This window comes from Dipodomys spectabilis, unplaced genomic scaffold, assembly GCF_019054845.1.
Source record: "Dipodomys spectabilis isolate Male_0828 unplaced genomic scaffold, ASM1905484v1 ptg000003l, whole genome shotgun sequence".
NCBI lineage: Eukaryota > Metazoa > Chordata > Mammalia > Rodentia > Heteromyidae > Dipodomys > Dipodomys spectabilis.
In genome coordinates this window covers 48,710-75,965 of record NW_024870680.1, presented here as the reverse complement: position 1 = coordinate 75,965, position 27,256 = coordinate 48,710, and the positions used below count along the sequence as shown (strand labels likewise).

Here is a 27,256-nt window from a genome sequence, read left to right as displayed (position 1 = left end):
TTAACTATATCATTTACTGAAATATTCCTTTTGCCTTTATACAAGTACACAATATTCATATTTGGAAGTCACTGATTTAAATTGAGCTCACATAAAGGGAAGAAATGAGATAATCAGAAAAGTTAATATCAAAGAGGTTTTAAGGTTAAACTCAATGCCTGTGATTCTTTTTGTAATGCATGCTTTGTAATTTCACAGAACTACCTCATACAACATTTTTTCATTGTGTTTCCTTGGTCAAGATATAAAGATCAGATGACAAATATGACCTTGATTTGGCTTTTTGCTGGAAGATGAAGAAGCAATTTCACAAATGCAATTTTTGCACAGATTTAGTTTGTAGTAAGAATTATTTGTGTAAATCCTCCAGGAGAGAGTTCAGAGTTCACACTGAGCTTTTAGGAACCAAATTCAGATTTGAGTATATGGGTTTGTACAGAGAAATTCTTCCTTGTCCTGCATGGTAAATATCATAGAATTGATATAAATTTTTATTTATGTACTTAGATACCATTTGTAAGTATCAAGACTACATTCACAGGCTAGCTTTAAGTTAAACTTTCTTTTTCTTTTTCCTTTTTTTAAACTCTGAGCTTGGGTGCTATCCCTGTGCTCTTCAGCTCAAGGCAAGTGCTCTACCACTTGAGCCCACAGTGCCACTTCTGGTTTTCTAGTCGTTAATTGGAAATAAGAGTCTCATGGACTTTTCTGCCCCGGCTAGCTTTGAACTGTTATCCTCAGATCTCAGCCTCCTGAGTAGCTAGGACCACAGGCGCAAACAGCCAGCGCCTGGCAAGTTAAACTTTCTTAACCTGAAAACATCTAAAACTAAGTTTCTTGGATTGTAAAAGACAGACACATCATTCTATCATCTGCCATTGCAAAATTCCATTCAAAATAGATTCTTCTATATCAACTTATTTTCTATTATTCAAAGTATCAGTCTGCTAATATGTGGACTGCCAAGAGAAAACAATAAAAAAGTATTAGATAAGTCTCATTAATAAAAATATTACTCTAGAGCATGATGAAAAACCACAGAAAAGTGTTCAATTGCTCACATTTGCAATTTTTCTTTTTTTGGTTGGGGGTTCAAGTCGTGGGGCCTGAACTCTGGGCCTCGGCGCTGTCCCTCAGCTCTTCAGCTCAAGGCTAGCGCTCTACCACTTGAGCCACAGAGCCACTTCCGGACTTTTTACTTTTTGCTTATGTGGTGCTGAGGAATCGAACCCAGGGCCTCGATCATGCAAGACAAGCGCTCTACCACTGAGCCACTGTCCCAGCAGAAAAGTGTTAAAGAGATTGGAGCCACCAGAAAATTCAGACTTTTTGCCCTAGAAATATAGGCATCACAGGAATTGGCCTGATTCCACTCAGGCTCAAGATTATAAAAGGATCCACACATCTGAAAGACTTTCCCTTGAGGAAAGAAATTCCCTGGTATTCTTCCCAAACAGACCCAAGAAAATGGTTTCTTCAACATGCTCAGCCTCCAGGATACTATTTCAGCAGGAGGGAAACGATGTGAGGACATGAAGAAAGCAAGAGTTAAAGGTCCATAGTGCTTTCAATGCAGGTTTCAGAATGGCTGGCCAGCAAGGTACTATGCAACAGGGTCAGTCTTTCTGATGCTGCCAAGAAAAGATGATGTGTGGAACTATCAGGTTGCAGACCACAAGATAGTGTAGATATGAAATTCTGCTGAGGAATGTCCTAGGCAGATAGAGAAGTACACCTGGAAATCCATAAAAGTGTGTGACCCCAAACCATTGGAGCTTATAGAAGCCACCACATGCCCTGGACATCAAATATGGAGCTATATGATTTAATATTCTCTCTGTTTCTATTTGGTCTTAGTTTGGTCCCAGTTCTCCTTTGTGTACTAACCACTTTTGGAATAGAAATGTTTATTCTTTCCTATTGTGTGTGTGTTGGAAACACGTAATTCTTTTTTGTTTTTTACAACTATTCATACCTGAGAGTTTCCCGTCAAGTTCCAGAGGGTACTTGAAGTTAGACTTTAGAGGGAAAGTAAAAATAGTAAAACTATGAGGACCCTTAGAGATGGATAAAATGTATTTTTCAATATGATATGGACATGACCTACTGTGAACCAGAAGAAGGCTGTTTTTATTTTTATTTTTTTGTGTGTCGATTGTTTTCTTTTTATTTTATTTTTTTTATTGTGAAAATACTGTGCAGAAGGGTTGCAATTACATGGGCAAGATAATGAGTACATTTTTTATCAAGCATTGTAGCCTCCTCCTTCGTTTCCCCTTCCCATCCCTTCCCATTCTCCCCCCAAACCCCCTCACACAATCCTCCCCGTGCCCCCACACCAAAGTTGTAAAGTTCATTTTTCGACATAACGACTTGTACATCTCATTGTTGCAATGGGTCCACCTGTATCCCTACGCATTTTTAACATGAAATGTCCTCCATAGACTCTTGTATTCCAGGCTTGCTTTCTCCAGTTGATGCACTTTGGAGAATCAATTGGATCCGAGATTTTGCTAGTTGTGGGGCCTGAACTCTGGGCCTGGATGCTGTCCCTCAACTCTTCAGGTCAAGATTAGTGCCACAGCACCACTTCCAGCTTTTCTGCTTATGTGGTGCTGAGGAATTGAACCCAGGGCCTCATGCATGCAAGGCAAGCACTCTACCACTGAGCCATCTTCCCTGGATCCATTTTCTAACAGTCAATAGATGAATTCCTCAACTGATTCATAATATAATGGCTTTAAGAGGAAGTTAAGCGTGGGAGGTGGGACTTGCTCAGAGGACATAATTCACTGGCAGGTCCTTTCCCAATGGCTCCTTCTTACCTCTGTCTCCTACTCCTTTTGCCATGACATTCTAAGTGCATGAGACCAAGCAAACAAAAACTAAATCCTATCTGAAATTATGAGCCAGGACAAATGTTTCCTTTGTCAACCCCTGCTTATTCTTGACCCCTATCCTATTCTTAGGATACCTATTTCCTTGTGTTTATTTTGTTGGACTGAGAATTAATGTGTGTAAGGAACTACACCACTTGAATTTTCCCCCAATCTACCATATTTTGGTTAATACACTTGTTCACATTACCACTCAGAACTTAATGTAGATCCAATAAAGTTAAGAAAACTGAAGGAAGAGGTTGGATTTGAAGGGATAGGGCTGACATTGATCAAGATGCACTATAATTCATAAATTGTTTAGTTGAATAGCAATCCCTTTGTTCAATTATTTCAAGATAATAAACATTTATTAAAAATAAATGTTTCTTCTTGCAAGTTGTTTTGTCCAGGTGTTTTGTCACAACAGGGATACAAGATAGAACATTATACAACAGTATATAAACTAACTCACATAACATGCAATATCATATTGCATATAAGCATATAAATACTTATTAAATTTATCCTTAAATAATTAAGGATAAAAAATCTCACAATTGACATCTTTTGTGTTTTGAAATTCCTATCCATGTTTAATCTACATGATTTAAGATACTTCTCAAATTGTTTTCATAATTACTGACTAAAGAGGTCCTACAACAGTATACTTATATCAGAAAAAAGGTTTTTCTTTTATTTCTCTATCAAGCTACTTCAGAAAAGCAAAATAAATAAATAAATAAAATAAGCTTTCAAATGATCAAAAATTTGAAAGAATTCTAGTTGGTATAATAACTCCATGCTTTTCTATCTTGTTGTTATTGTTACTGAGCACAGAGATAGTAAGGAAGTTTTAGCAATGCTTTTTAAATATGAAATCAGTACTTACTGGTTTTGAACGTTGCCCTATATTCTGAAAAGGAATGTATATACTCAGGAGCTTGTATAAATGCATATCCATCTCCTGCCTGGTTTACTTTTCTTCTTTCTTACAAGCAAAAAACCATGCTAAGGTACTATTTATTAAAGAATAAAGAGAAACTGTGACAAAAGTTCATGTTTATCACTCATACCACTGTTTTTTTTATTCTCTGCATAATGGATGAAAGGAAAGCTTGACAGAGGACACAGGGATAGAAAGACTGCCAGAAAAAGAATATTGTATGCCACCTTTGTCATAACGATACCTGGTTAATTGGGTGTTTTAATACAACATGCAAGTGAAAAAGTCAGAAGGGATTTTCAGCATTTTCTGCATACTTAGTAAAGTGCTATATTTTCCTGAGTCTGAACAAAGAAACGTAGGCCTCTCTTTTCCTAGCTTATGAATACAATTTTACACATTTTATAATAATTTGTTTTTGGTCACAGGTCTTGAACTCTGGGCCTGGGCACTGTCCCTCAGCTCTTCATCTCAAGGCTAGTGCTCTACCACTTGAGCCACAGTGCCACTTCCAGTTTTCTGGTGACTAATTGGAGGTAAGAGTCTCATGGACTTTGAACCATCATCCTCAGATATCAAGCTCCTGAGTACCTAGGATTACAGTATATAGTAATATTTTCTAAAGAAAAGTTTAATTGTGTCACGTTAGAACAGTTTACTACTACACAAAATTCTATTTTCATTTTCTTTATCATCTTTGATTATACACATGAACAATTTACAAATATTAGGATGTTAGAAATTCATAATTTATTTTTATCCAAAAATTTACTGAAATCTCTACTTAGCTATCACTGCTTCAGAGACATTCAATTTAATATTTATAGGGGTGACAACCTTTCCATATTATACTGTTGCAATGAAGATACTAAATAGGTTCTCTGCTCTCTATAGACATAAATTTGATTTATAAATTAGCAGATAGAGAACCTTAGAATGCTAACTACATACTTTTAAATTGCTTTGTCCTATATCTCCTTTTATTTTTAAAATTTTATTTATTGTAAATAAATAAATACATACAGAGGGGTTACAGTTACATGAATAAGGGAATGAGTACTTATCTTGTTAAGCACTATCACCCCTTCCTTTGTTGTTCTCCCACTATCCCTTCCCTCCCCCACCTCCCTCACCACCCCCTCAAAGTTGTAAAGTTGAATCCCAATATACTGTCTTGTGGGTATCATTGTTGCAATGGGTCATCCTGTGTCCTTGTTTCAGCATTTTGTTATTCCCCTCCCCAAATTGGACAAATGTATATACATGATGCAGGGTGTCAAAGTCAAGAAGTGTGATAGCAGGACATATACCATAGAGGGAAGAACATACAAAGGAAAAAAAATAACAACAAAAAAGTCACATAGTACATTTAAAACAACTGTATTATAGCTTGGTACTTTGGAAGAAAGGATATATGAGGCTGAATTGAGATCCTCTTGGGATCTATTTTTACACATCCAAGTCTTTCCATCAGAAGAAAAAATAGGATAAAGATCATCTGTTAATGAAATTTAATCTATACACAGAATGTAATACATATAAGAGTTGCAGAATTTCTATATAGCATTTAGGAAGTATCAGAAGGTCTATTTCTGTAAGAGAAAGTGGCAGCAATTGAGTAAACCAGTCATTGTTTTTCCTCTTAGATGATTCAATAAACACATGTTTAGGGGCCATTACAGATAAAACAATAAAATCACTAACTACTCATCTATATTGAGGAAAACTGACTATGAGCAACTTCAGAAGAATTTGAACAGTTGAAAAGAATGGCAGGCTATAAAGGTCTGATGCAATCCATCCTCTAATACAATACAGACAGTACCGAAATTATTTACTCAATATTATTTCCTCAAAAATTTACTCAATTTGTCCAAAATAAATCACTTTAATTTAAGCCTCAAACTTCATACAACCATTTGTATTTGCAGCCTACATTTCTACCTAAACTTCATTTCTTGAAATTTTAATATATAACCTCAAGTCAAGATTTGTCTCTGTTTCATCTTTTTAAAACCAAATGGATGATTTTTAAAAAGTAAAAGGTAAACATTGTACATCACTCATTTTTATAACAGGCAGATATTATATAAGTTGTCAATTTTCTTCTGTTAAAGTTTTTGTGATTTATGGAACTAAATAGAAGTTATTCTTTTAATTGGATTGTGAGAACTTGTCAGAGCTTATTATACTTTTGTATTTTCCTGTAGTGAGTCTTTTGAAAGCTAAGAGGTCTACAAGCTTGCTGTACCAGGTAGGCTAGAGTAAATGTCTCAGTGCCTCACCAGGCCTATTTTAGATAAATCTAAGAAAAAAAATACAAAAAAACATTTTGAAATGTAAGTGTCAGGCTGCTCATTAGTGTGGGTTTCAATTAACTTTCCTACTTTTAACAAGCAAAGAATAACACCAAAATGTGATCAAAACATGTTACAGAAACAACTAATTCTAATAATGAACACATTTATTTGAGAGCATGATAATCTTAAGATTTGGTTTGTTCTCTCTTTTTTTTGTTCTTTTCTATTCAGGTAGGATTACAATAGGGAGATAAGAAATTTGCTTGTACATATCTGAGTTTCAAGTAAAAATTTGCTAGGGACTTTTAACATTTATATCAGTAAACTCTATTTGAATATTTCACATCTTTAAAAAATGGTTGAGTGCCATGAAACAGATTTTCTTTTTTGCTTATATTAGCTGGCATTACATGATCAATGTCAACAAACTAAATTGATTCAGTAAGGACGTGGTTAAGTAACTGCCACCTTCAGTAACATTGCTTAAATTTCTTAGGTAAGATTAAAACAATAAGCTCTTTGTTCAAGAGAAATTGTACTTCATTTTAACACCTACAATATTATACTCAGTCTCTTTTTAGGCCTCAGATTATAAGAGGTTTTTTCCTACTATTTAATTTTTCATAATCATATGAATTAAGAATATATGAATGTAGCTTTTAAAAATTTTAAATAACAAATTTATTATCTGAATTAGATAGGAAAATCATTTGATATAGCAGTATTAAATTGATAATGTGTCTTAACAATTACTTATTGCATTGGATATAATTTATTATTCTATCTAAAAGTGAAATGTTTCTACTAGTCCAATTCATTGCTACAAAATTATTACAAGGTAATGTTAGATCAGTTTTCACTAAGACATCCTTTACAAGTAACTACAATTTGTATTTTACCTATGTTAAAATACATTCACATATTCAAGGTGTTTAACTTATGAAAAGAACTTGGTAAGTATTCTATTTGTTTGTATTTTTCTTTCTTTCTTTCCTTTTTTTGTCAGTTGTGGGGCTTGATCTTGGGGCCTGGGCACTGCCCCTCAGATCTTCAGCTCACGGTTAGCACTCTACCACTTGAGCACGACTTCCAGCTTTCTGGTGGTTTATTAGAGGTAAGAATTTTATGGACTCTCCTGCCCAGGCTGGTTTTAAACTGCATCCTCAGATCTCAGCCTCCCTGATAGCTAGGATTACAGGCATGAGCCACCAGTGTCTGGCATGTTTGTGTTTTTTGCAATATTTATTTTTATATTTTATCTCATGGCTGTTACAACATAGTGTTGCTAAAATAGATCATATAATATATAGATAAAATAACATACTGAAATACACAGAAAATAGTTTTAAAAAATATGATCTGTAATCGTTTCTCATAAATGAAAACCCTAGACACATGTCATCTCTATATAAGCAGAGAAATAATTGCTAACATCTAATTTAGTGGTCTCAAAAATTTGGCTAATTGCACAGCTTCTATAATTTAAAGGATTGAAATTTCTTCAGGTAGTTATGCTTATTATATGTTGATAACTTATCATTACATACTTCAACCAAGCTGGGGAGGGGTGGGGGGGGTGGAGGTGGGGGGAAGATGGGTTTCTTCACTGATATCCTTGCCAGGACTTTGGTTCATAGCCAACTTTAATAACGAAAACGAAAATATCTTCACATTATGGTTCATTCTGGTTTGAACAAGTGTTTTTTTTTTTTTAGTTTATTATGATTCTGTTTCTTTAACTTACATATGGTATATTTATATATATCATATATATATATATATATATATATATATATATATATATATATATATATCTTCAGGAGGGTTGGGGGAGGGTACAGAACTGAAGGAAAAAAGGGTGAAAAAGTACAGCCATGGCGCTCACTGGACACTCATGAAAGTGCACTATACAAGGTCACTTGGATGAGGGAGGGAGGGACTGAGTAAAAATGAGGGGAACAGAAGACATTGCAAAAAAGGAAATGTACTCTTTACCTGACTCATGTAATCCTAATACCTTTGTACAAGGCCTTTATAATAAAAATAGAGTAATTTTTAAAAGTAAAAAATAACTACTTTGAGTTCAGAAACTATACTTTGAATATCCAGGAAGATATGGTAAGAAATACATCAACTTACTATATAAATATTCTTCTGTGCTCTACCTATAATTAGGAACATTTTCTTTTTTTCTTTTTTTTTGGCCAGTCCTTGTGCTTGAACTCAGAGCCTGGGCACTGTCCCTGAGCCTCTCTGTGCTCAAGGCTAGTGCTCTACTACTGAACAAGTTTTTTCTATTGAACTATTTTGATCATATCTGCACAGCTGTTCTGTCTAATTTTTTGCCAATACCACAAAAGAAAGAAAATTTCATAACCAAGCTATGTCAAATCCTTCTCCATTTGTATTTTAGACATTTTGCAAGCTCTCTGTTGGAAGCAAACTTTCTATTTTAATAGTATTTTCCAGGAACGTTCCTCGTTCCCTATGGTCAGATTTGATTTCATTCAACATGGCTACTCTGTTTACATGGATGTGCATGGTATAATAGAGATATTTGCCATATCAGGTTAAGATTAAAGCCCTGTACTCTTTGTCTTCTATATAAGATTATCTGATTTGGTGAAGGGAATGGGAATCACAGAAATGGTGGGGCAAAGGGAAATCCAGTAGAATAGCCATACTCACTAGACATTATGCTGGAAATGAATTTACAACTTGTGGCAGGGAGGGGAGTAAAAGGGGAGATAAAGTGGGAAAAAGTGAGGGAGAGTTTACACTGCTCAAAAAGAAATGTACTCATTACCTTAGTTATTTATTTGTTTTTGTTTTTGTTTTTTAGGTCCGGTCGTGGGGCCAAAACTCTGGGCCTGGGCACTGTCCCTCAGCTCTTCAGCTCAAGGCTAGCGCTCTACCACTTGAGCCACAGCGCCACTTCTGGCTTTTTTCTTTTTTCTTATGTGGTGCTGAGGAATAGAACCCAGGGCCTCATGCATGCAAGGCAAGTGCTCTACCACTGAGCCACCTTCCCAGCCCTACCATAGTTATTTAAATGTAACCCTTCTGTACATCACCTTTACAATATAAAAGTAAAAGTATTAAAATCTTAATTGTTAATGTGAAGGATGAACTTCTATATAGTATTGTACATAAAAAAAAAAACTTGAAGTGAAAGGGTCAATTTAATGGAGAATAAAACTATGTACTTATCAAAGACTGCATACTTATCAAAGGATATACCCTAATTTTACAGCTTAATGTAATTCTGTGTGTTCTGCATTAGAAGAGATTTGGTCTGCAGAAGATATGACAACTACATTTAAAGGACGACAAATACACATGGAATAAGCAAGGTGAAAGAAAATGAATATCTGCATTTGGAGTCATGACACCTGAGAAGCACGATATGAAGACAGGAGAAAATGTTCTCTTCATTTCCATTAAGGAAAGATAAGATGGGATGGCCCTCATAGGTGGTCATATAATCTGAGATTGAAAAGACATAAATATTATTTATATATATATCCATGTGCAACATAGTGAAAATTGGAAACTCTTGGTGAAAAGACCAGAAAAACGGAATTATTATTTTTGTGTGTATTTGAGTTTCAATACTATTTTGGGGGTTAAACATAACATGAATCTGTAGCTCTTTCAAAGTCATCATCCATAAACTTTTAAAGGTTGTTATTTCCTTTCAAGTAGAGTCCTTTATATATAAGCGTGCATTTTAAAGACAATAATAGATAAATGCCTATGAATGAAGCAACACATGTAATTATTATTGAGAAGGGGAAATCCCGTTTTACTTTTAAGACAGTAGGTGTGTATGAAATATGCTATCACTGCATATATCCTTCAGATTCTACAACTATTCATTTACTTTGATTTATTGCATTTCTATTTCTTATTCACCTTAAATTAAATTTCATTGTTTTCATCTTGCACAGTAATAGTGTCATCATTGCGAATGAGTTTCTCACATCACGAACAGAGCACCTGCTGTTTTCCATCTGTTTTTCCTGATTTTTCACCTTGCTGGGGACACATAAAGAAGCACATAATAAATCAGATAAAGATTCTCACTGGAAGACTCTAGTTTTACATAAGGGTGGAAGAAATCAAGTTAATTTGCAAAATAAGAAAAAATAATATTCACTTTTTTCATACTGATGGGAAATCTTTACTTGATATTTTTATTTTCTATGCTGCAATATGCATGGAAACATTCTAAAATTTACATATATCATGACACTTTTTTCTGAATTTTATTAATTTTATATGCTTTTATAATAAAGTTTTTTTTCCAAAAATTCTTTTAATCTTTAGTAGGCTGGAAGCCCAAAGGCCAAACGAAATATCTGCCTTCTGCAATTTAGGCACTGAATTTTCTTACACATTTCTACTGAAAGTTCTTTGAGATATATGGTACTTCATTTCAAATTTTTCTAAAGAGCTTTGTAAATGGTATATTTGTCTTTTCAAGTCTCGATTTCTTAAGTTATAATGCAAAAGAAACCACTGTAAATGATATTTCATTTGATTTGAATGGAACATTTATTTTAGCAGATTTTATTGTGAATATATAAAAGTGAAGCAAAAAATATATGCTTGCTTTCAAACTATTTTATTAATGCAGCCATGCAATGCTTCATCATGTTTTCCTCTTAAAGACAGATGGAAATGAATTCACATAATGCAACAATTTGCCTAGGTACTTTAATCTAGTCTTCCCTTCCACTTCTACTTCCTTTAGCTAGGTATTTTGAACCTTATGAAAATATTTTGAATATAAAAATAAATGAATTTGTATGTGCAAAGGTATGGAATTTGTATGTGTGCACAGTATTTTCTGAATGCCTGACTTTGAAATGGCATTTCTCCTTTAGTATTGTACAGGTTTTGATCAAGTAAACTTTTCTACTATACAAGGAAACTTTATTTTCTCAATGCACATATTTTTGCCTCATACTTGTTCAAATAATGCTATGATAGCAATGTCTTTTCATTTCTCCAAATGAAGGGTTCCAGATATCAAACACTGTCAGCCAAATGCAGAATAATCTTGATTATAATCAGTGTGAAATATAATGCTTACACCAATTGTGGAGATGGATTTGGGACTTTGTTGTTGTTGTGTTGCTGATGGTGGTGGTGGTGGTGGTAGTGGTGGTGATGGTTTTGTTCAAGTCTTGAACACAGAGAATCATGCTTGATTGCTTGCTTATTCTGGTGGTGCTCTACCCCTTAAGCCATACTTCAAAGATTACTATTTTGCCAGTTATTTTTTCAGATGTAGTCTCCATTCTTTGTTCTCTGCCCTTTTAATAGTTATAATTACAGCCATGAAACTTTGCCCTGGGCTAATTCTTGACAGACCTTAATAAATTATCTAAGAAAAAGACTTGTATGGGTCTGGTATGATGCTGATTTTGAACCATTTAACAGAGGATTCTTTCAATAGGAGGTCTTTAAAGGAGCAATGATTTGGGGGTCAAGACTTAGCAAAAAGTCTTATAAACTCATTGAGCCTAACGTAAACATTTGTTTTTAGTAGCTGTTGCAGCTGTTGCAGTCTCTGAAACAATTTAAATATCTTACAGCTTCCTAAAAATTATAGGATCATGTAAATATGAGGAACCTAATATTAAGATTAGTTAATAAGGACATTAAACTATACAAGTGATAGGATTCCAAGTATATCAACCTTTGCTATTATTTTATGGCATAAACTCAAAGCTAGCACATAAAGTTCTGGAGAAGTACTCACTATTTCTAAACTTATTATTTTTTTTAATTTTATTTTATTTTATTTGAGAACATACTGTACAGAGGGGTTACATTACATGGGCAGGATAATGCATACATTTCTTACCAAGCATTGCAGCCTCCTCCTTTGTTTACCCTTCACCTCCCTTCCCAGCCTCCCCCCTCCCCCCCACCCAATCATACCCCCCCTCCCCCCCCCCACACCGAAATTGTAAAGCTGGTTTTGACATGACATTTTGTACTTCTCATTGTTGCAACAGGTCCACCTGAATCCTTAAACGACTTGTTTGTCCCCATCTCCTCCACATGTTATACTGACATCAAATATAGTGAAAGCGGGGGTTACACTGTTTCTACACTTATTTTGAAGTGGTATGCTCATATGTATGAAATTCTTATAAATTGTTCCAATCTTCTCAAGTGTCCAGTTTTCCTGTTCTTTTACACAGAGGGTCAATTTTTAAAAGTGATTTGACATGATTGCAGTTACAGGGAATTTAAGGTTGTGGATATTGCACACATGAACATAGAAATGTAGGAAGTACTAAGTGAAAATTTAAAGCCAAGGCTGACTTCCTAAACTCAGCATGAGAACTGACATTATTTCCAATGTGAATAGTCCACAGAGACATACAACATTATTAACCAATGTATCTCCATTTGTAAATACTTATACTCTTTAGTTCTTTTAAATAAGATAAACAATCCTGAACATCTGAAGGGTCTCATTACAATATTCTGTCCTTAAACAACACATATTTCTTCTTGATAAATCCATATTATAACCTGAGTGGCTTATTCAGAACCATTCCCTGACTTAATAAGACTTTTGTGAAAGGAATAATATATATTTTGATGGATTTGTTAGTACTCTTGCTACAGGGTTAGCCTGTTGGTAAAAATAAATTAAGAGGCTTTTGGAAAGTAGAAAGTAATTTAAAATTTCTTTTGTATAGTTACAGTCTAGATTTCTGAATGTCTAACTTTTTATGATGTTCCATTTTACAATGTTACTTGGGAATTAATCCAAATTACACAGGATATCAATTAATTAGTAAAAGAAAATTGCATCAAGGGAAAGTCAACAGCTCCCCTAGGAAAATCTTTACAGATCCAACTGAGTTTGATGGTTTTCTCCAGCAAAATCTTAGGCATATTGTAACTTTATACACGCAAACCAGGGAGCATATAATGATGAGGAAAGAAGTAATTTTAATAATCTAAGATTTTAGGTAGTGTGAATATTAATAACTTACACTAGAAACTAGAATAAGTGTTATACCGGAATTCGGGGACCCCCAGAAGACCACCAGAGACCACGATCAATGTAAGCAACAAAGAGCCGGTTATTGCAAGCTCGAGTTTGGTCCTCTGCGCGCACAGTAACCGGTGACAGACACTAAGAGGCCCTGAGCATAGAATCAGCACAGTTTTTATAGTATTGAACAAACAACTTTAAGGAACTTTTACATAAGAAATTACATGATTGGTTAACATTTAAAGCAAGCTAAGCTGGGCAAATATGATTGGTTGACCTTTACAGAAAAATGTCCTTGGTCCATAGCTTGACCGAAAACGGTTAGGAGTCACACCCAGACCAACAGAATGCATGGCATGTCTCACGTTGGGCTCTGAAGAACCGGTTGGTCAGAAACTCTTAGTCCTAGATGGCTGGGGGGCAACACCACTTGGGGGCTAACACCTGCTTTAAGCAAATGCTATCTATGGCTCCAAGAATTGTGCATGGCTTTCTGTCATAAATTTCTAGCATTGGGGCTAAAGTGGATCACGAGTCAAGTCACAGAACTGAGATAGAGTGTTAAACAAAAATGGAGTTGCTTAGGTTTCTCAAAACATTACATTTCTTCCCTAGGGCCTTACTACCCTGGCCTCCGGGAGGGGCATTGCAGCAGTCTTCCCTAGGGCCTTCCTGCCCTGCCTACTGGAGGGGCATTGCAGCTATGGGGATTATTCTGAGGACTTTGTGTCCTTAGTCAGGCCTGTAAATCTTTTGAAGTCTTTTACTAAGCAACTTTAGACTCCCAGGCTGACATTCCACTATTGAGTAACTAAAACCAGTCACAGTTAAAATCATACAAAAACCATAAAATCATCTAGCACAAAGCAATTCGTACAGAAGCAAAAATGTGCAGTTAGTAATCATAACTTCTAATTTCTATTACATTAAGCATTAATGTTACTCCATGCCTTTTAATAAATTCATTCAAGGGGTGCTTGCCTACTTTGATGAGGGCAGTCCAGTTTTCTGCCTCTTTCATTCCACTCCTCAAGGTTTTAGCAGAGTTTTTAGCAAGCAAAGGTGCAGAAGCAAAAATGGCTGTTAGGAGAAGTCTATATATTTTTATGTTCTTCATAAGAAAGTTTCTATAATAAGTAAATGAGTATCATACTTATTAATACATGACAAAATGCCCTGTAGCTTATTCTCTCTGTCTCTGTCTCTGCCTCTGTCTCTGTCTGTCTCTCTGTCTCCTGTCTCTGTCTCTGTCGTTGTCTCTCTCTCTCTCTCCCCTTTTGTTTTCTAGGACTTGAAGTCAGTGATCTTGATTTTGATTTGCTTGCTTGCTTACCTCAAATGTCACCTATATTCTACCATTTGAGCCAAACCTCCAGCCCAGGTGTTTAGACATGGAGTCTCACAGATTTTTTTCTACTAGTGTTGGCTTGGAACTGGGATACTTATGTTTCAGATAAATGAGTAGCTATGTTTGTAGTTATGAACTAGGGTCACCCACTTAGTTAAACATATCAACCTCTTGATTATAATTTGGTTATGAAAGAGTTCAAGGAATCTTTATCTTGAAGTTTGTCATCTTAATACTCATTAAGTGATTATAACATTTAAAAAAGTTATTTTCCTTGTAAAGGTGATGTGCAGAGGGATTACACAGTTACATAAGTCAGTAATGAGTACATTTGTTTTAGAACAGTGTCACCTCTTCCTTTGTTTTCTCCCAGTTTTTTTCCCTCTCCACCCTCTCTCCCACAAGTTGCATAGTTCAATTCCAACTTAGTGTCTAGTGTATAACTGCTGAATCGATTCATCCTTTGTCATGACATTTCTTTGCTTCCCCTTCTTCTCCCTAGATCAGATAACCTTATATACAAGACAAAGGGTATAGAAATGAAAAACAATGACAAAAGGGAATAAACCAAAGGAGGAGGGGAAAAAAGGACCACAACATTTTATGTCTTGTCAGGACACAACTTTCAAATTCACCAGTGTTATGGTCATTATCATTATCTTTTATGTCCTTTAGAAAAAGGTTTAAATGCCATTTTTCTCTGTCAAGTTACATACTCAAGATTGTGATAACACAGCTATCCTTTAGGCTGATGTTGAGGAATGGATCCTTAATCTTGGCAGCAATACAATGCACATGGCCAAATTGTGAAATCTAAGGTTTATGGTGTTATTATAGTGCTCCACTCAGAATCATAAGGCTTTATGTGAAAAATCAACAAGATGCTAATCTCACTTATTAAACGATAGCAATGCCACCAGTCATCAAAGTTTTTAGGTCCTCAAAAGTTTGTTGTTTTTTTTTTTTCAATTTTATTTTCAGTGTTCCATTTGTATTTAATACTCTTCTACAAGATTTGGAACAAACTGAAACATCATAGAGCAGTGAATGCATGAGAGATGGCCAAGAGAGACAGTTCTGGAAGTCAAGGGAGTGGAGGAACACAAGTCTAAGAAGAAAAATAAACGAGAAATATGGCTTAAGAAAGGTAAGCTGGTATTGAGAGAGTTTACAGCAAAGCTTGAGTTCATGAACATCAAAATCACAGCCAGCACAACATACAGTTTTCATGGTTCCAGCATCAAATGAGCAATGAGTTTATTCACTGGTTTGCTTCATGTGGGGAGACATTGCAGTTTGGACATGTGGAGCATTGTCTGTACAGCTTGAGGATTTGTGGAGTGAGTGCCTGCATGTCCTACACACAGCAAAACTTGCTTGGAGTGGTGGCAGCTCTAGATGTCAATATCAGAAGCTTGTTATATGCACATAAACTTTGGTACAGGAAATACATACTTAACTGCTTCAGTGTGAAAGCTGATCACTGCTCAGCCTAGGCAAGTCAACAACATTTTGCCACAGCTGAAGGAATTATAACAAATCTCTGCTGCAGTCAATTTGAGTTCTCTGTTATCAGGAATAATCTTAATTGAAGAGGGACTCAGAAAGAACCTTCTCCAATATGTTATTATTTTTATTTTCCTTTTTTTACTCACTTTTCTTTCATCTAAAGTTAGTTGTGGTTTTTATTTGTTAAATGGATTCTGGGTGTCTCCTTTCCTCTTTGTTATTTTCTCCTTCCCTTTTAAAATGTTTTTGCTCTTTCATATCCACTTTCTTATTATCTTAATAATATTACATTTAGCTTTATCATTCTTATTTTAGTTTACCTTATATTAGCTTTGTCACATTTATTTTCTCTTGTTACAAGTGGTAGAATTATTATTTTGTATGAAATTCACATACTTGTCTATCATAAAAATAGTATTAAGAATTTTAGGAAGCCAGGCGCTGGTGGCTCACGCCTGTAATCTTAGTTATTCAGGAGGCTGAGATCTGAGGATAATGGTTCAAAGCCAGCCTGGGCAGGAAAGTCAGTGAGACTCTTATCTCCAATAAACCACCAGAAAACCGGAAGTGGCACTGTGGCTCAAGTGGTAGAGCACTTGCCTTGAGCTGCAGAGCTGAGGGACAGGGGTACAGAAAAGATGGCAGAGGAGAAGCTGGAGGCTAAACAAGCTCTCGCATAGAAAGCAGTTTTAGAGGTCCAGTGAACAGTCCTAAGCCAGAGAATCACACCAAGTGTGCCTTCACAGGACAGAGAGTTAGGCCAGAGAGAGAAAATACAGGCAAGGAGACAGCCCTGAGCACTTGCCAGCAGCTGCTGCGGCAGCGGCAGCAGTGGCGGCGGCGACCACAAGCGCCATACCTGAATCACAGAGAGTTCAGGACGAAAGAACCAGATGCCGCAGGTGAGCGGATTCCACTCCACACCAGCAAGAATTGACAAAGAGCGGACATCTTCATCCTGTAGTTTGCAGACCAGAGACGACCCAGGAACCAAGACTTGGTGTGAGTAGAAGCCTGACGTCCTCACTCCTCAGGGAGCAGAGGAGGGAAGGCCACCCCTCCTCCCCAGTACCAGAGATCTCCATCTTGGATACCGACAAAGCTCGGAGGAGCTGCTAGCTCCAACTCAGGCCTTGGAAGTAAACTAGAGTCATTTAGCAGGTCATAGGAGCCTAACCTGACCTGCCAGACTCAGCTCTACCCAGGGAAAAGTCACCCAGCTTGGGTGCCAGCCCCAGGATTGGCTTTCTTCACAGGGTAATCAGAGCCAGAGGCTGCCCCTCCCTTTAGCAGCCTCGACAATCAACTGAAATTCAGTAAACAAAAACCCTGAGAGTGGCTCCAGGCTGGGCTCTGTGAGTTTCTCACAAACCAGCCCCCGGAATAGCTACTGTTTGCTGAAAGGCCTCAACTCTACCCAGAACCTAGCCTCATCACAGCATCTCCAAACTCGAGGAAAAAGCCATCTCCTCCCATTGAACTAACCTGGGAGGAGGATCGCAGAGCATTTTTCTGCCTGTTCAGAGCTGAGGGACAGCGCCCAAGCCCAGAGTTCAAGCTCACAACTTTCCCCCCGCCCCTCCCCCCCAAAAAAGCACAAGAATTTTAGGAATATGCACAAATTCTATTTTATTTGATATATATCACTGAAATATTATTAAGAGACTACTCTGTCCACTGATCTAATAGTGTGGACAAAGTAAGTATGCCTAATATTATGATGACCAATTAGAAGGATTATTTCATGGTAACTTTTAATGACAATGTCAGTGGTTCTATAGGACACACTAAAGATATTGTAACTGAAATATATGATGCATCTTCTTAAGTGGGACTAGAGAAAAAAAATCTCATCTAACTCTGTGGATGCTGCTAGAAAATGGTAATACTGATGTTTTTAAATAAGCCAAATAAGTTTAGGAGAAAGACTTCATACAATTGAAAGAAATATCAAGAATGGCATATGATCTGTCAATATAGGGGATGGTTCTAAACTTAGGATAGGGTTATGATCTGATACATCCCAGCTGAGCTGACCATCTCCTAAACCGACAATGCAGTAATACCCATACCTACTAAATGTCAGTTTTTGGAAGTAGAGTATTCCATGGATGATTGCTCGTTTACCCTCCCAATTAAAGGACAATAGTTTCTTGATGAATTGTAGGTTGACCAAAGTCTTCTCTTCAAAACACTACTTGACTAGAATATTATTAAAGTGAATATTTTTCAATTATTAATCTTTACCATATATATACATATATATAGGTTTTGTATCATGATAAAAACATAAAATTGGTAAGTCAAACTACCATAAATTAGCAACAATACAGAAAAATTTCAATCTAGAATGATTTTCCCTTAGGTTATTAATTTCTTCTTTTTAAAATTTTACTGTAAAAGTGATGTACAGACATGTACAGTTACATAAGTAAGATAATGACTACATTAAAGAGTTAAAGAGATAATTCTCTGAAGTATTCTCCAAAGAAGAAATAAGAATGGCTAATAGACACAATAAGAAATGTTCAACATCTATGGCCATAAAATAAATTCAAGTCAAAACAGCATTGAGACTCCTCCTCAGTTAGAATGGCCATAATAAGGAAAACTAATACCAACAGATGTTGGAGGGGATGTGGCCAAAAGGGAATGCTCCTACACTGTTGGTGGGAATTCCAGGTATTGTTCAATAATTAGAAAGCACTATGGATGTTCCTCAAAATACTAAATAAACAGAGATTATTAGTTTCTTTGCTTTTGAAATCTGGCTATATAATCTAAACTGGCTTCAAACTTGTGATCATCCTCTTTTGTCTTGTACTCTGCTGGGATACAGTCTTGAGACACTGTGCCTGGTCTTCTATAATTTCTCTTTTCTAGATACTCAAGGAAGATTAAGACACTAAGAAATAAGTCATTTTAACATAGTCTTATTTCTCTCTTCTCCTGCCTCTGACTAAGCAACCTAATTGATGCAGATATATTTGTAAGAGGTAAATCAGGCATATTATCCTATCTATTTTTCTCTCATTATCTTTAGTGCATTTTGGTGAAATAGGTAGATTATTTCCAAGTAAGCATGCCCTCACAGTTTTGGCATCTTCCATTATCCATGCAGTAATATCTGATTGGTTTCATAATAAAAACATAAACTGAAGACATAGACATAGATTTTATAAAATTATAGTTTCTCATCAAAGGTAAATAATAATATACTTTTCAGATAACTATAATTGCCCATCAAAAGAAATGAAATAATCTATATTCTATGACAAACATGTTTCACAGGGAGTTCTTAATTTCAAAATGTGCACTTGACATTGTATAATTTAGGAATACTTTCAAGGTTAAGCCAAAATAAATGCTTTCTTAAATTTTGCTAAGGCCTATTAAAGACGACAAATATTAGGTTTTGCACAAACAAGATGAATCACTTTTTTTTCAAGAGTTTTTCAACAGTCTTTAGTGACCAGAACAACATCTGTAGCTAAAACTTCCAATCAGTCAAAGTGTTAGCCCTGTTCCTGGTGAGACAACACAGCATATGTAGTGTTTGATATTTTAATCATAAGATGTAGCCATTAATGAAAAGAATTGTTAGAATTTTGGCAAGTGAAGACACATTGCTGTAATGTATTTATAGCAGCAAATAAATACCATAGTGACATTTTACCTGTAGACAACTAAAACAATTAAAGGAAACATTACTAATCTGTGTAATAATATTAGATTCTAGCATTCACATGTGTAGTCTGAAAATATTTATGCTTGCCAGAACATTTGTAACCAAATGAGTACCAGAAAAGTATAATTGTTTTAACACAAGAACTATTTTTTTTAATGTTCACTAAACTGATTATATTAATGGGGGTCAATTTGAAGTATATATGGTACACATATCTGGAGTTATGCTAAAGTAGATGAAGGAAGTTACTATTATTTTAGAATTTGTCAGTGCTAAGTAACTTTTCCATTTATTATCAGTTACCCATATCTTGATGTGATAGTATATATTCATTCTGCAATGTTTTAGATTTACTAAACGCTGTTAACTTTTTAGTATTTATTTGCTTAGGAAAATTTATGAGTTAGTTGAAATTATGTCTTTCCATAGCTTATACAGAATGACCTGCAAGAGAACAGAATTAGTGAGTATATGTAAATAAACAGACAGATAGATGATACCAGAAAGAAAGAGAAGGAAAGAGAGAGAGAGAGAGAGAGAGAGAGAAAGAGAGAGAGAGAGAGAAAAGGAAGAAAGAAAGAAAGAAAGAAAGAAAGAAAGAAAGAAAGAAAGAAAGAAAGAAAGAAAGAAAGAAAGAAAGAAAGAAAGAAAGAAAGAAAGAGGGAAAGAAAGAAAGAAAGAAAGGAAGGAAGCAAAAGGGAAAGAAAGAAAGAAAGAGGGAAAGAAAGAGGGAAAGAAAGAAGGAAAGAAAGAAAGAAAGAAAGGAAGGAAGCAAAAGGGAAAGAAAGAAAGAAAAGATATAATATATTGATCCACAAGGAAGGGTAAATACAGACATAATTTATGGTAAAGTAGAAAATCTAAAGAAAGGGAATAATCATATAGGAAATAAATTATTATTTTTAAAACTTCATTTAAAAATCTTCATTTAAGTACTTTTATATGTCCTCTGTAAAGTAGACTAAAATTTTCTTAAATGATAAGCTAAACTTTTCTAATTATTTTATAACTATTTTTCTAGTTAATTTGAAATCAATACTAGTAGCTGTATAGGATATAATACTGTTCTGTTTCTGCATTTTCCTTCCTTCACCATGAATAACACTACTAGAACAAAAGTTTGGTGTATTGTTTAGTGAACAAATAGACACTGAAAATGCATGCATGAGTGAGATAGCTATTCTACAGCTTATGCACCTGCCAAAAGACATTTTCTGTGTACTGACTGAGAAACAGAGGTATTGAATTTGAATGAACAATAAAAGGTAAGTTTAACATAAATTATGAATAATAAATAGTGTATATAAATGCTGACTACATACTACTGAAAATGGAAAAGGCTGTACAACTCATGACAAGATAATGGCCATCAAGCGAAAGTTGTGACTTTATATCTCTAGGCTGATGAGAACCAGATTTATAACTATTTTTGTTAAAGGTCATGGAAATCTTTGTGTTTTAAGTGCCTGTGCAGTGCTTGAACTCAGGACATGGACATTGTTTCTGAACTTTACTGCTCAAGACTAGTAATTTACCACTTGAACTTCCACTTCCACTTCACAAAGGTTTTGTTGTTGTTGGTGGTGGTGTTTGTTTGTTTGTTTTTGATAGCTAATTGTAGATAAGAGTCTCATGGTCTTTATTGTCTGACCTGGCTTGAAACTGTGATCCTCAGATCTCAACTTCCTGAGTAACTAGAGTTACAGGCATGCTGAACCACCAGCATCTGGCCTAAAATCTTTTTAATTTCACTCAGAGCTTGGTATTTGTATTAACAATATTTAAGATGACTACCGTAAAACATCATGTTACATCATCTGATAAGAAAATCCATCAATTCTAAAATGTTGCAGCAATATTTTTAAGTTGAAATTTCCTGTTGAATATCTTTTGGTGATTTGTAATTTGTAGCAATACAAAAAAAATTAAATTCATTCCAGGAAGAGGAATATTGTAAGGTGTATTAGGTAGGTAGTTTTCATTAGGTAACCAATGAAGAGAACACCACAATGTATTCAGGCAGGAAAAGAAATTTATTTACCAAACTGTTTCCCGCTCACTTTCCCTCCACCTTGCATGGTGAAGAGGCATGGCCCAAAGAGGAGAACCACACCCAATCCAGGACTTATCCAGGCTAGGAACAGGAAGAGGTTTGGCCAGGTTGGGCAAAGGTGTGGTGGCCACACTGGATCTGGATCTGACTTCAGGGCCTGGGATCCTCCTATGGTCAGATGGGAGGTGTGACCAGAGGAGGCCCAGGACTTGATGTAGCAGGAGGGGGAGGTGACAGCTTCCAGCTGTGCTAGTTACCTAGGTAACACAGATACTGGGTGGAAACTTAGCCAAGCGGTAGGGAGGTGTCTGCACCTGCCTGCATGGTCTGAGGCAGACCTTACCAATATAATCTACCATCGAATCTTTGTCGCTTTTCATTTCATGCATCAATTCTGATGATTATTATTTTATGTAATAATCATCTTCCACCAACCCAGATGCCCCTCAGTAGATGAATGGATCAAGAAGATGTGGTATATATACACAATGGAATTCTATGCCTCCATCAGAAAGAATGACATTTCCCCATTTGTTAGGAAATGGAAAGGCTTGGAAAAAATTATATTAAGTGAAGTAAGCCAGGCCCAAAGAAACATAGGTCCCATGGTTTCCCTTTTTTGCAATATCTAGTATAGGTATGAGTCAAGCGGAAAAAGTCAGAGAATGTGATGTTAGGAAAACGAACCCTCAAATATGTATTTTAATGTTTTTGTTTCTTTCATGCATGTGTTTCTAACTCATTTATAAGATTATTTCTTTGTTGCTTTGTATGTCCCTCCCCCATAGTGTAACCCCCGCTTTCACTATATTTGATGTCAGTATAACATGTGGAGGAGATGGGGACAAACAAGTCGTTTAAGGATTCAGGTGGACCTGTTGCAACAATGAGAAGTACAAAATGTCATGTCAAAACCAGCTTTACAATGTCGGTGGGGGGGGGGGGGAAGGGGGGTATGATTGGGTGGGGGGGAGGTGAAGGGTAAACAAAGGAGGAGGCTGCAATGCTTGGTAAGAAATGTATGCATTATCCTGCCCATGTAACTGTAACCCCTCCGTACAGTATGTTCTCAAATAAAATAAAGTTAAATAAAAAAAAATAATCATCTTCCAAAACTGTTGTACATTTGAACATTCAAAATATATCACAGTATGTCAGCGTAATAAAATATCTTGGAAAAATGGCATTCCTTCCTGAAATGAGATTTTATAAAATATTTATAAAAATATTAATTCACTGTTAGCCTGCCTCATTAAATTAAAACATTTAAAATATCATGTCAAAACATACCATAACAAGAGAAATGTTCATTCTCTTTCCAGCCCTTAGAATTGATTTTCAAATGTAACAACCAGGAGGCCTTTTTGTTTGAAAGAATAGCTAGCTACATGTAATGATTATCATTATTTTCACATAGGTAAAGAGATTTAAGCAGATAAAAAAGATATGAATAATAAAACTATAGTAGCCTTATATTCTAATATTGTTAATAATATTCATACCACAAAATCATGAATGATGATTTTGTTAGCAAAATATGTTGTAGTGTGATTATGTATTCATGTTGTTTTCTAAAAGATTGTATTATTGCAATCGTTGACCAATTTCAAAGCTTCTAAGAATGACAATGAATAAAATGTAATTTCCTTTGTATAATCTTTGAATTATTCCAATAAGCACTGACATTTCTTTTGTACTCATAAAATCTGGACTTATTTCCATATTGAAGAGAGACAGGATTAAAATTAAATGAGCTATCTACAGAGCTATTAAATGCTCTTTACAGAGCCATAGGCAACATTTGCCTTGGTGTTGTCATTCTTATTATTGCTTGAGTCACCATCATCAGTGAGCTAAGAAACAGAGTCCCTTCTTTCTGCCTCAATCTATGAGAACAGTAGTTACACTCAAATACATGCTTGATCAGTTACCAAATGTACAAAATAGAGCAAAGTCAAAATTCTACTGGTTTAAATTTAAAAATGTCTATCTTATGAAAAGTCTTTCCTCCAGTATGCCTTTCTGATGTCTCAGAATTCTTAATATTTTATGTTTGCCTAGGCAGTTGTTTTGTTTCTCTCCCAAAAACTCCACATATTGAAAACCCATGTCATCCTTTTGAGAAAGTCTATCTATAAAATACAAAGAGCCACATGCTACTTTTCTCCTGTAATTCCTGTCCTTTTCAAAAAATACTCTTTTTAAACAAGTGAATCTCATTTTAATATTAATTGTAATATTTTGCCTTTAAATAGTGCTTTTCCTCTAAAGGAAGCCAGTCGCTTTGCAATGAAAAATCACAGCAATCACCCTGGCCAAATACCTGAAGAAGGACTTGATATATGAAAAGCCATGTCAACTAGATATGTTTTGAAACCATGCTTTCAATCAGATAACAATAGCTAAGGAACTAGTTTGTTTTTTTTTCGTTTTTTACCAATCCCAAGAAGTTTGCAGCAAAAGATAAGGGTAAATAACAATGCTGGGACCTGGTGACTTAAGAGACATGGGAAAGAGGGAAGAACAAGTATTTCCCACTAAGCCTGCGAACATGAAGCTGATAAAATAGATATTAGCATATCAATCATGGTTGGCATCATTCCCAAAAGGAGAACATTTTAGATAATACATTTTTGGACAATGTCTAGTGATCAATGGAGAAACAAAGAAAGCGCACATATGCATGGGCATGAGCACGCACACACACACATGCACGCATGTACAAACAAATGCATGTCATTACCTGCATTTTTAAAATGTCCTTTTAAAAATCAGTATTGAGATCTCACTTCTTATGCTCATGTATCTCATTCATTTGGTGATGCTTGTACATGTAATTTTGTTTCATTTTATTTTATTTACCGATTTATTTGAGCTGGTGTCTCACTTTGTGCAGGTGGCTTCAAACTCACACTCTTCCTGAACATGTGTGCTGATAGGCCTGCACAAATGCATGCAGGTATAAATTTTATTTCACATTAAAATATAAACTTTGCTCATGCAAGAATATATGTTTCAGTTTCCATTGAATATTCCTCTGTAATAGCTGCAATGAAACACAGCATTTTTAACTCTCACAAGGAAATTTGGGTTCCAAAATACATTCTAGGAAAAATAAAGAAAAAAAAGTAGTTGTGTAGCATTACCTCTATGATTTAAAATAGCTTTATGTTAACAGGGATAGTTTCATTTGATACTTGAGAAAAAAAATCAAATAAACCACACCATAAGCTCTCTCCTGCACTCTTAAAAAAATATTGTCAAGGTGATGTACAGAGGAGTTACAGTTACATAAGTAAGGTAATGAATATCTTTCTTGTTGAACTGGTTACCCCCTCCCACATTTTTCTCCCACTTTCCCTCCCCCTTAGCGCCCCTCTCCACAGTGTACTTATCATTTCCAACATATTGTCTTGTGAGTATCACTGTTGAATTGAGTCTCCTGAACTCTTAACAATGAATAGTCTCTTTTTCTTGTTTGTTTGTCGTTTTTTTTTTTTTTTTATAATTGTGAAAATACCATACAGAGGAGCTACAATTACATGAGCAAAGTAATGAGTACATTTCTTATCAAGCATTGTTGCGTCCTCCTTTGTTTCCCCTTCCCATCCTTTCCCATCTCCCACCACCCCCTCCATGGTGCCAAAGATGTAAAGTTCATTTTCGACATAACGTCTTGTACATCTCATTGTTGCAATGGGTCCACCTGTATCCCTGTTTAAATAATTTGTTTTTCCCCTCCCCTCCACAAATTATACCAACATCAAATACAGTGAAAGCAGGGGTTATACTGTGGGGGAGGGACATACAAAGCAAAGCAATAAAGAAATTATCTTATAAAATATGTTAGAAACAATAGCAAGCAAGAAAAAGAAACACTTGAATCCTTAACTTGGGGTTCATTGAGATTACTTTAGCCTACAACAGGGGATCAGAATCAATTCATTCTTTCCATCTTCCCTCATTTCTACTTTCTCAAGAAGATATGTGTTCAGATTATCTTGATATATCTGACATTTCATGTAACACTGTCAACTCTACGATGCTATTTACTTCTAGATATCTAAATATCACATGGATTCAATAGAATACTTGTGATACTTTGAATCATATTTTGTAATAAAAAATTGCAGCTCAAACATGTTTTTTGAAACTGGCCAATGCCAACTCTTAATTGTAGTTGGAAGTAATATCTATAACTCTAACTATGCTTAATTCAAAACACTATTTAAACAAAGGCAACACAGTAGAACTATTTTTAATAACTACAAGACCTGTACTGCTTTTAATCCCATTCAAAAACCTTACAAAATTTCATATGCCTATTTGATCTGACAGTACTATTTGCTATGGTTTGAGTTTGCTCTTCCTAAAATATATGTTGGAAACAAATTTTTGTAATTAGCTCATTAATTTATCCAGTATTATGATTATTTACTTAAGAACAGCTTGCATTACTTTTTTCCTATTATTTTCTTTATGGCTTTATCTTAATAGCTTGTGTTATTGAGGTCTTCATGTTTCTCTAAAGAAAAAGACATTAGCCATTGGTTTATTATGATTCATCCAACAGTAATAATATTTGTTGGAGGATTTTTCACATATTAGTTTATGTTTTGATAGATGTTCATTGTTAGATAACTATATATCAATACACTACACTAAGTTAATCTACTTATTAAAGACTTCCAATTCAGCTTCAAAGACAATTACTTCTATATTTAGAGATTTTAATTATATGGGATATTTCACAATGTGTTTAATAATGCATATTATAAAATGAACCAAATCAAAATTATAACTTTTAATTTTAAGGGGACAGAAGAAGACATGTAATGCCTTTGAATTTGTTATCCTAGTCCTGGGGCTTTAACTCAGGGTCTGGGCATTGACCATGGGCTGTTGTTCTCAAGGCCATTACTCTAGCACTGAGTCATACCTCCACTTCTGGCATTTTCATGTGATTAATTGGAGGTAGGAGCCACTTGTGTTTTCCTTCCTGAGCTGGCTTCAAACCACTGTCCTCAGATCTCAACCTCCTGAGTGGCTATATTACAGGAATGAGCCACTAGCTCCTGACAAGTTATATAATATTTTAAGAAATAATCAGGCACCAAAGAGATACTTGACTTTATTTAATGAAATTATTATACACACATATGGGGATGTTGGCTAAGAATGTGCATGATAAGAGCATTTAACAAGGTAAGGGGATGAAAGTAGGACTTTTTATATCAATATATAAGATTTATTATGTTCTTCCATTTTCACATAAGCAGCCATTCAAGACCTGTCTAAATTGAAATTTTCTACAGACCTATAATTATTATTCTAGCAAAGTTACTGAAGATGATAGGAGACATTTTCTTTTGGGGGGTTAAGACATTTAGTTAAATGGTGAATTACTCTACATACAGAAAAGTAGAGATGTTCCTACTATTAGTATCTTTTTATTAAGCTTTTTAGAAATATTGCTAACCCAAGTGATCTATAGTTGAATACACTCTAA

The 27,256-nt window shown here is 35.2% G+C and overlaps 1 long non-coding RNA gene across 1 annotated transcript; it reads left to right on the top strand.

Annotated features, from left to right (window-relative positions):
* Positions 1-8,197: 8,197 nt before the first annotated feature.
* On the top strand, positions 8,198-20,975 carry LOC122114256. The gene is made up of 3 exons (XR_006148548.1): positions 8,198-8,278; positions 13,707-13,709; positions 20,965-20,975. It is a non-coding gene; the product is annotated as an uncharacterized LOC122114256 (long non-coding RNA).
* The last annotated feature ends 6,281 nt before the right edge of the window (positions 20,976-27,256 follow it).